This window comes from Triticum aestivum, chromosome 1B (assembly GCF_018294505.1).
Source record: "Triticum aestivum cultivar Chinese Spring chromosome 1B, IWGSC CS RefSeq v2.1, whole genome shotgun sequence".
Classification (NCBI taxonomy): domain Eukaryota; kingdom Viridiplantae; phylum Streptophyta; class Magnoliopsida; order Poales; family Poaceae; genus Triticum; species Triticum aestivum.
This window is the reverse complement of record NC_057795.1, coordinates 101003715-101012996: the sequence shown is the minus strand read 5'-3', so window position 1 is coordinate 101012996 and position 9282 is coordinate 101003715.

The window sequence follows — 9282 nt, the reverse complement described above, 5'->3', positions numbered from 1 at the left end:
GCTTTGCTAGTCTTGATACCCATGGTAATGGGATTGCTGAGTCCTCGTGGCTCACAGTTTATTACAACAACAGTTGCAGGTACAGGTTTTGCGATGATCATGACGTGAGAGCGATGTTTGCTTGTGTTGGAGTTCTTCTTCTGCTTCTGCTTCGATCAGGGGATAGGTTCCAGGTCGGCAGCCTGGGCTAGCAAGGTGGATGTCGTTTGAGTTTCTGTTTGTGTTTCATCTGTAGTCGGATGATGCTCTTATGTATTTTGATGTTGTATTCATGTGGCATTGTATGCCTTATGTATGTATCCCCATCTATTATGTAATGTTGATGTAATGATATCCACCTTGCAAAAGCGTTTCAATATGCGGGTCTATCCTTGGTGGGACCTTTGAGTTCCTTTTGGATAGGATCACATATTGAGCGTGACAAGTTGGTATCAGAGCCTCGACCGACCATAGGAGCCCCCTTGATTGTTGGCCGTTGTTGAGTCTAGAAGAAAACTATTTTGAGTCTTAGGATTATATATATCGGAGAGTAGGATTCTTTTTACTCCTCAGCCCCTTCGTCGCTCTGGTGAGGTCTCCTGACGTAGATGTTTTGTCTTTCCTCTCCTCAAATTTCACTAATTTTTTTTAGGATCACGCGGGTATCTTGGAATTGTTCCGATGGTTTTGTGACGAGAACATTGTTCTTGGTGCCTCCTGTCTATTATGTGGCATTGACCCGGGGAGTTGAGCTCCGAGGTGTTGTCGTCACAATTTTATTGTTGCAGTTCTGGAATACCTGAGTTTTGCCGACATCGATAATCTCTTTTATGCAGTTGTTGGTGAGATAACCTCGACGTCACCCAGTACTTGGGAGTTTGGGAGTATTGCCATAACTCGTATAACGGATGCTTTTTGAAGGTTGAGGTACACGATTTCCGAAGGTTTCTTGGTTATGTGTTGATGGACGGATACAGCCTGGATGTAGGTATTGTTAGTTTGGGTGAGATATATTGCTTCCCCTGTATCCCCAACACCAGATTGCATAACCAGAAAGTTTCGGAAGTTTATAGGTGGGAATTCAAGTAGCTCTAGTTTTATCTTTCCAACAGACACTTGATACGATATGGGGTCTATCATATGTTTGTTCCTGCTTATTCTGCAAGCCAAACCCTTTGTATTATTTTATTTGTGGTATTCGAGTTGCTTCAAAGTCAAATGTTGAATCCATACCTTTCCTAAACGGTGTTCTCATATTCCTATGTGAATACTAATCCTTCTTGATCATCGAGGTCGTCATGTTAATTCTTTTTCAACCGGTGTGCTTCTCTTCAAGTGGTTCCAATCATTTTCAACATCCGCAAGATCAACTCTAAGTTTTCTCACCGGTGTTTGTTTCGTTCATCCCAAGTTGTCTTTGTTTTTCCCCACCCTCCCACCCTTTTCTTCAAGGACTCATATATTTTAATCAAGTATCCATTTATTCATATGAAGTCTCTTCACTCTTTTCAATCAATGTCCCTATCTGGTGATTCTCACGAAGATACTAGCGGAGTTTCAAGTTCATCATCCTTCGTTCTTTTTTCTTCTCCGGTGGATCCAATTCAAGCTTTTAGTGTTGATCATATTCCTTTGCTCGTGTCAAATGCTTTCTCATGCTGGTGCACCTCTTAATTGTTAACCTCTCTCTATTCTTATCCGGAGTGCTCAAGATATCTCAAAAGACTTGTGTTTCCATTCTCAATCAGTTCAAGATATTTCGAGGTTGTTATCTCATTCAAGCCATTTAATTCAACCGGTGCAATCTCTCTTCAAAATCGTTCAACGGTGTTTTATTTTGAGTGGGCCCTAACCCATAGGTCTTTTCCCAGGATCTTACCTGACTCTTCTAATTTTCCCAGAGCTTCTAAAATTCCTTTCGAAGTTTGATGTAAGAATGAATTATCATCAGTCACATGCCTTCTCCAAGGTCGCTTTCAAATTCTTTTCATCTTTGGCTCAACCTTTCCTCTTTTAATCCTTCCGGAGTTTCTCAACAATTTGGTGGTGGTTCTCGTCATCATTCTCAACATGGGAAGACCGAAGAAGTGTTTCCTCTAAATCTTGGTCCGCTCTCTTTAAGATTCATAGTTCAAGCTTGATGCCATCCTCTCATAATTGTTTTCGATTGTCATAATTCTTTTCACCCATATGGAGCACTTCGTGAGTTCTTTCCATTTTATTCCTATGAAGGCCATCATTTCGGGTTTATTCATTCTCAGCTTTTAGCTCTCCTTCTCCATATCTTACCGGTGCATCGCTCAAGTATTCTCTAATCAGCTCGTGATCTCTTTGTTCTCTTGTATCAAATTCCCTCAAGTATCTTCATTCGTTCTCTAATTCTCACCGGTGATTCACCCCTTTACTTCATTCGTTTTCTATTCTTACGGTGGTTCGTTCAAGATTTCTCTTCATTCGTCATCGTATCAATTCATTCATTCATTTGTTGTTTCCAAATCCCACCGGTGGTTCCATCAAGACCTTCTCAAGTTTGCTCTATATCTCTCTTAATCCTTTCTACGAGAATAAGTAGTATGCCAAATCCATTGCTTGTCATCAATTTAATTTGATGAAGGATAAGAATGCAATAAATCTTATTCTTATTTCCTCGAGGTGATTCAATTCTTTCTTCCGGAGATTGTTCATGATGAAGTAATTCTCGGTTCCATTGTTTCATCTATTCTTTTCCGGATTTCCAAGTTTTCCGCATTATCTCGTCGCGAAGATCCATCTAAATCCTTGCAAGGTTTCACCTTGTGTTTTCAACTTGTTTTTCTTTTCATCATCCTTTTATTACCGGAGTTCTCCATGGAGGCTCTACATGATGGTTCGTCAAGGATTCTTTTCATTCTTCAATTGTTCTTCAAGATTTCTCTTGAAGTTATGATCCGTCAAGCTATACTCTAAAATAAACATGGTGCTCAACACATGTTTTGTTTTGAGGAGTTCAAGTATTCTTCATCTTGCATTCCAAAGTGCAATTCTTTCTACCTTATCTTTTGAGTTGGTGTTATATCATTCTTGACAATTTTCATGTTTCGTGATTCAACAGTTGTCAAGAATGAAGTAGTTAAACCCATCAACTCCTTCGAGCATGAGTCCTTCTCAATCCATCAATCTCTTCATTGGAGTTATCTTGGTATAGATTTCACCTAAAGCCTTCCCTAAGGAATGTTGCTATTTGTGGTGCTTATCAATGATCCAAGCTTTCTCCATATCCTTCTCAGTGAAAGAGGTTTTTCATCTCTTCGGTGATCTCAAGGAAGCAATTGCTTTTCGTTAGTGGCAGAATGTCATCTCATAGTCTTGAGATGTTTCCATAAGCCCATAATAAGCTTATTCTTTTCATTGTTGGTTTTGCAACAACTCCGTTATAACTTTCTTGGAAGGGTGCTTTCCAAGCTCATTTGTGGCAGAAGTTGGCATTTTCTCCTACATTCTGTTATTCCAACGATATATCTTCTATCCTTTCTCCCGGAGGCATTGTGATGTTGCTCTTTTCACTCATCATCTCGAATTGTGAGGATTGTGTTCTTTTCTTTCTTATCCATTTAACCGGAGTGTTGTGTCATCTCTTCAAGTTCTTTCATCTTATCAAGTTTTGCCTCTCTTTTCAACCTGAGTGCTGTTTGAAATCCTTCTTACCCATTATGCCATTCTTTCAATAGTTTCAGAGGCAGTGTGTTGTTGATTTCATCAAGTATCATCCCATCTTCTCAAGTTCATGTTCAATTTCTTCCATTTACAGTCGGAGTGCTGTCAAAATTATATCATTCTTATTCATTCTTATCTCGTTTCAACCAGAGTGGTTTCAATTTCTTCTTGTCCATTGTGCTCGTCATTAATGTCTTGGCAACCTTCAAGTTGTCGTAATGTTCCTTGTTCCTCTTTTCTAACGGATTGTTTGCAATCTCGTTCATCTCTAATTGCTCAACCTCTCAAGGTTCATGGTTTCACTCATTGGTCGAAGAAGCAACTTAGTTTTACCTCTTCTCTTCCTCTTCCTTTTCCCTTCGGTGCCATCCTAGATCTCGGGACGAGATCCTCTCGTAGTGGTGGAGTGTTGTAACGCCCCGGATGCAACTTTCCATATTCGCAACTCCAACTCTTGCCTTTTCCGGAGATGCGATATGTTATTTCCTCTGTGGTTGGGTTTTTGTCTGTTGTTTTGCATTTTGTTCTTGTTATGCATCTCATCTCATGTCATCATCTGCATTTCATCCGCATGTTTTTCAAAACTTGCATCCGTTCGTGTTCCGCCGGTTCTCTCCGTTCTTCGTTCTGAGTCCGACCACACTCGCATGCGCCCACAGCACCTCTGAAATATTATTTTATAAGTGGCATAAAAATGTTCTCGGAATGGGTTGCAACTTGTCGTGCAGTCTTATTATAGTGTAGACAGAGCGCCTGCCATGTTTCATCGCATTCGGAGTCCATTTGATAGCCCAACCGTTAAATATATAGCGGCACCGTTGCCGGTATTATCGTCAGATGTTTTCGGTCTTAGGAAACAGCTACCGGGTTGCACTCCTTCCCTCTCACCTCAGCCCAACTCCTCTTCACAGCCCACCTGCAGCCACCTAGTCCCCCTCTCTGTCCGGAGCGCACGATCGCGATCCGAGGGTCCGGAAACCCCTCCTAACCCCTAACCCTAGACCCCTGCCTATTTAAGAAGCCCCCCTTGCCATTTTTGAGTGCCCCTAGCCTTCCCCTACCCTCAGCCGCCGCATCCCCCTCGAAAACCGCGCCACCAGCCAGATCCATCCACCTCCTCCCTGTTTTCCGGTGCCCTCCACCTCACCTGCGCCACTTGGCAGCGCCCCATTGGCCAGCCGTCGCCGCGCAGCCTCCCGCAGCAAATCGCAGGGCGCCACGCGTCCTCCCGCGCCCCCGCAGCCCCCAGCGCCGCCGCGGCCCGCCATGCCCGCACTAGGCCCGCAACGGACCAATCTGGGCCCGGCTGCCGCTCTCTCCACCCGAGCTCGGGAGCCGCCTCTGCCCTGGAAGCGCGTCACCACCGCCGTTCGTCGCCGGATCTGGGACCCCTGCCCTCGGATCCGTCCGTTCCGAGCCTCGTCGGCCTTCCCTGCAGCCGCTGCCGCTCGAGTCCGGCCGTGGCCATCGCCGCCTGCAGCTCTGCATCGAGCAGAGGACGAGGAGCTCGCCCGCTCTCCCCGTTGACCGCGCGCTTGGGCTGCCTCCCCTCCAGCGCCAAGGCCCAGCGCCCCGCCAGCCTACCTCTTCCACTGACTGGGCCTCAGCCCACTAGGTGAGGCCACCCCCAGCGCCTCCTCCTTTTGTTTGTTTTTCCTCTTGGGCCAGCTAGATCCGGCCCGATGTGGTTTTTTTACCGTCTTCGAATTTGCTATTTATCCAGTGAATTAACAGTTTTACAGAAAACCCCTCAATATTCATGCATTTAATATCTCTCAAACTGTGCATCGGATTAAAATGATTTATATATGTAAAATGCTTAGAAAATTGTGTAGATTAATAATATGCCATTTTCATCCATGTTTAAAATGTTTAAATTGCTGTTTGCATTAATTTGCTTAACTGCCATGCTAAAATGTTTTATTTCATAACTAAATAACCGTAGCTCGGTTTTAAATAAACTTTATATGTAAATGGGGTGGAAAAATGCCTAGATTAACATGGTGCACTTTATTTTCCTGTTTAACAACAATAAAATTGTGTTTAGGGCAGAACAGTACCGAATCTAAAATATGCATATGGGGATTTTCCGGACTTGTTGTTTGTTACTTCCGGCCTCATTTAAACTTGCTTAGATAGGTAGTTTTATTATGTTTCACCTGTTGCCATGTTTAACAACATTTAATATTGTTGTGTACCTAACCGAGAGAGAACTAAATAATTGATGTGGTGTTTCGTCAATATGCAACTCGTTGCATATTGATCTCCACTTAACTTGTAGTATTGTTTGTTGCACTTGCCATGCCATGCCTCATTAAACCGGACATGCATCATACTTGTTTGCGCATCATGCCATGCTTATGCTTGTTGGTTTACCATGTTGTTTGTTTCTTTCCGGTGTTGCTTCTTAGTTCCGGTAACGTTGCGTTCATGAGGATTCGTTCGACTACGTTGGTTCGTCTACTTCATGGACTCGTTCTTCTTCCTTGCGGGATTTCAGGCAAGATGACCGCTACCCTGGATCTCACTACTATCATTGCTATGCTAGTTGCTTCGTTCTATCGCTATGCTGCGTTACCTATCTGTTGCTCTTCAAGCCCCCCCCCCCCAAATGCCATGAACCTCTAACCTTTGACACCCTTCCTAGCAAACCATTGTTTGGCTATGTTACCGCTTTGCTCAGCCCCTCTTATAGCGTTGTTAGTTGCAGGTGAAGTTGAAGATTTCTCCATGGTGGACAAGATTTTTGGTTGGGATATCACAATATCTCTTATATTATTAATGCATCTATATACTTGGTAAAGGTGGAAGGCTCAGCCTTATGCCTGGTGTTTTGTTCCACTCTTGCCGCCCTAGTTTCCGTCATACCGGTGTTATGTTCCCGGATTTTGCGTTCCTTACACGGTCGGGTGATTTATGGGACCCCCTCGACAGTTCTCTTTGAATAAAACTCCTCCAGCAAGGCCCAACATTGGTTTTACCATTTGCCTCACCACCACCTATATTTCCCTTGGGAGTAATTAACCCAAGGGTCATCTTTATTTTAGCCCCCCCGGGCCAGTGCTTGTCTAAGTGTTGGTCCGAACCGAGTAGACTGTGGGGCCACCTCGGGGCAACTCGAGGTCTGGTTCTACTCGTAGGATGTCTCATCCGGTGTTGCCCTGAGAACGAGATATGTGCAGCTCCTATCGGGATTGTCGGCGCATCGGGCGGCTTTGCTGGTCTTGTTTTACCATTGTCGAAATGTCTTGTAAACCGGGATTCCGAGTCTGATCGGGTCTTCCTGGGAGAAGGTCTATTCCTTCATTGATCGCGAGAGCTTGTCATGGGCTAAGTTGGGACACCCCTGCAGGGTATAATCTTTCGAAAGTCGTGCCTGCGGTTATAGGCAGATGGGAATTTGTTAATGTCCGGTTGTAGACAACTTGACACCAGATACGAATTAAAACGCATCAACCGCGTGTGTAGCCGTGATGGTCTCTTCTCGGCGGAGTCCGGGAAGTGAACACGGTTTCTGTGTTATGTTTGACGTAAGCAGGAGTTCAGGATCACTTCTTGATCATTACTAGTTGACGACCGTTCCTTTTGCTCTCTTCTCGCTCTTAATTGCGTATGTTAGCCACCATATATGCTTAGTCGCTGCTGCAACCTCACCACTTTAACCCTTCCTTTCCCTTTAAGCTTTGCTAGTCTTGATACCCATGGTAATGGGATTGCTGAGTCCTCGTGGCTCACAGTTTACTACAACAACAGTTGCAGGTACAGGTTTTGCGATGATCATGACGCGAGAGCGATGTTTGCTTGTGTTGGAGTTCTTCTTCTGCTTCTGCTTCGATCAGGGGATAGGTTCCAGGTCGGCAGCCTGGGCTAGTAGGGTGGATGTCGTTTGAGTTTCATCCGTAGTCGGGTGATGCTCTTATGTATTGTGATGTTGTATTCATGTGGCATTGTATGCCTTATGTATGTATCCCCATCTATTATGTAATGTTGATGTAATGATATCCACCTTGCAAAAGCGTTTCAATATGCGGGTCTATCCTTTGTGGGACCTTCGAGTTCCTTTTGGATAGGATCGCATATTGGGCGTGACAGTCGTCCAGGCTATGTGGCCATCCCTCTCCATGCTAGAAGGCCTTGGGAGCTTGCAAATAAGCTGGAGGGAGTGCGGCAGCGCTTCCGGTTGTGGAAGATATCGGCCTGCCGTCAAGGTGCTAGGGAGGCCTGGGCCATGGTGAAGACTCGGTACACGAAGGCTGACCCGAACCACATGGCCGAGGTCGGCCCTATGGGTCCTGACGGAAAGGAGATCCCTGTCAGCTTAGTATATGGCCAGGTAGAGCTGGCTGCAAAGTATTCTCAACAGGACTGTAAATTAGACCGCCTATTGGATGGTATTGAAGAAGAATATACCGAGTCGGATTGACTCTGTAATTCAAAATGACATGAAAAATGCCTTCTAGCCAGATTGTAAATAGTTTGTCATTGCGGACCTTTACGCTTCGACCTCTGGACCCTATAGTCCGGAGTGTGTCAGAATACCCTCTCGATTATGTAAGAATCGGGGCACGCATGGAGACAAGGCATAGGGGTCATAATTGCTTTAGCAGACAAGTGCCCAACTAGTTATGTTATATTACATGGTTAGTAAGAAACATCTTCCAGGGAGAATAGTTCCGTTAGGGGTTCCTTTCCCTGGGAGGCATGCCCTAAAGTGCATGTCCGAACTGCTAAAAAGAGCAGAAAAGCATCTGAGGGCAGATAGATAAACAAGAAAAATCATCTTTTAGTTCACTGACCGAATATTCCCTTAAGAACGCTAGCTTTTGGCTTCACCCAGTCTGAGGTACACATCCGGCTGACCCGGCAGTAATAATCGCAGAGGTGCTCCCTTTACCACCTAGCCGAACGAACGGGAACGTAGGGGTAAGCATAGGAGCCAGGCAACCCAGCTTGGCCAAAACTTAAGTCATATCGATGCATATAATGGTGTATAAAAGGTTCATGCGGAAGTGTCACACATGTTTTGGGCATGAGGCCTGTTTATATAAACTTCTGATAAAGAAGCCCCCAGGTATGATGAGCGCCGGTGGCGCGTCAAGTATGTGCAAACAATGCACAGGCAAGCCCCTAAGGGCTTGGGAGAAAAAAGGTAGAGAGAAGGAGATAAATGCCAGACAACTAATGTGAAAAATAAAAATAAAAAAAGGTACAAAGGAAGGAGACGAACACAGAGTCCGGCGCTAGGCGTAGAATCTTCATAGGCGCGCTGCGTTCCATGGGTTTGGCTCAAGTCGGTTGTCCGATGCGTTTCGCAGACGGTATGCTCCACAGCCAGGACTTGGTCTATTATGAAGGGACCCTCCCATTTGGGCTTTAGTTTGTCCTTTTTCTTGTCCGGCAGGCGTAGAACTAGTTTGCCAACGTTATAAGTTTTGGCCCATACTTCTCTGCTTTGATATCTTCGAGCCTACTGTTGGTAGAATGCGGAACGGGCTTTTGCCACGTCGCGCTCCTCCTCCAATGCGTCCAAGCTGTCCTGCCGATCGAGCTCGGCTTCTCTTTCTTCGTACATGCGCACGCGAGGTGAGTCATGAATTATGTCACAGGGCA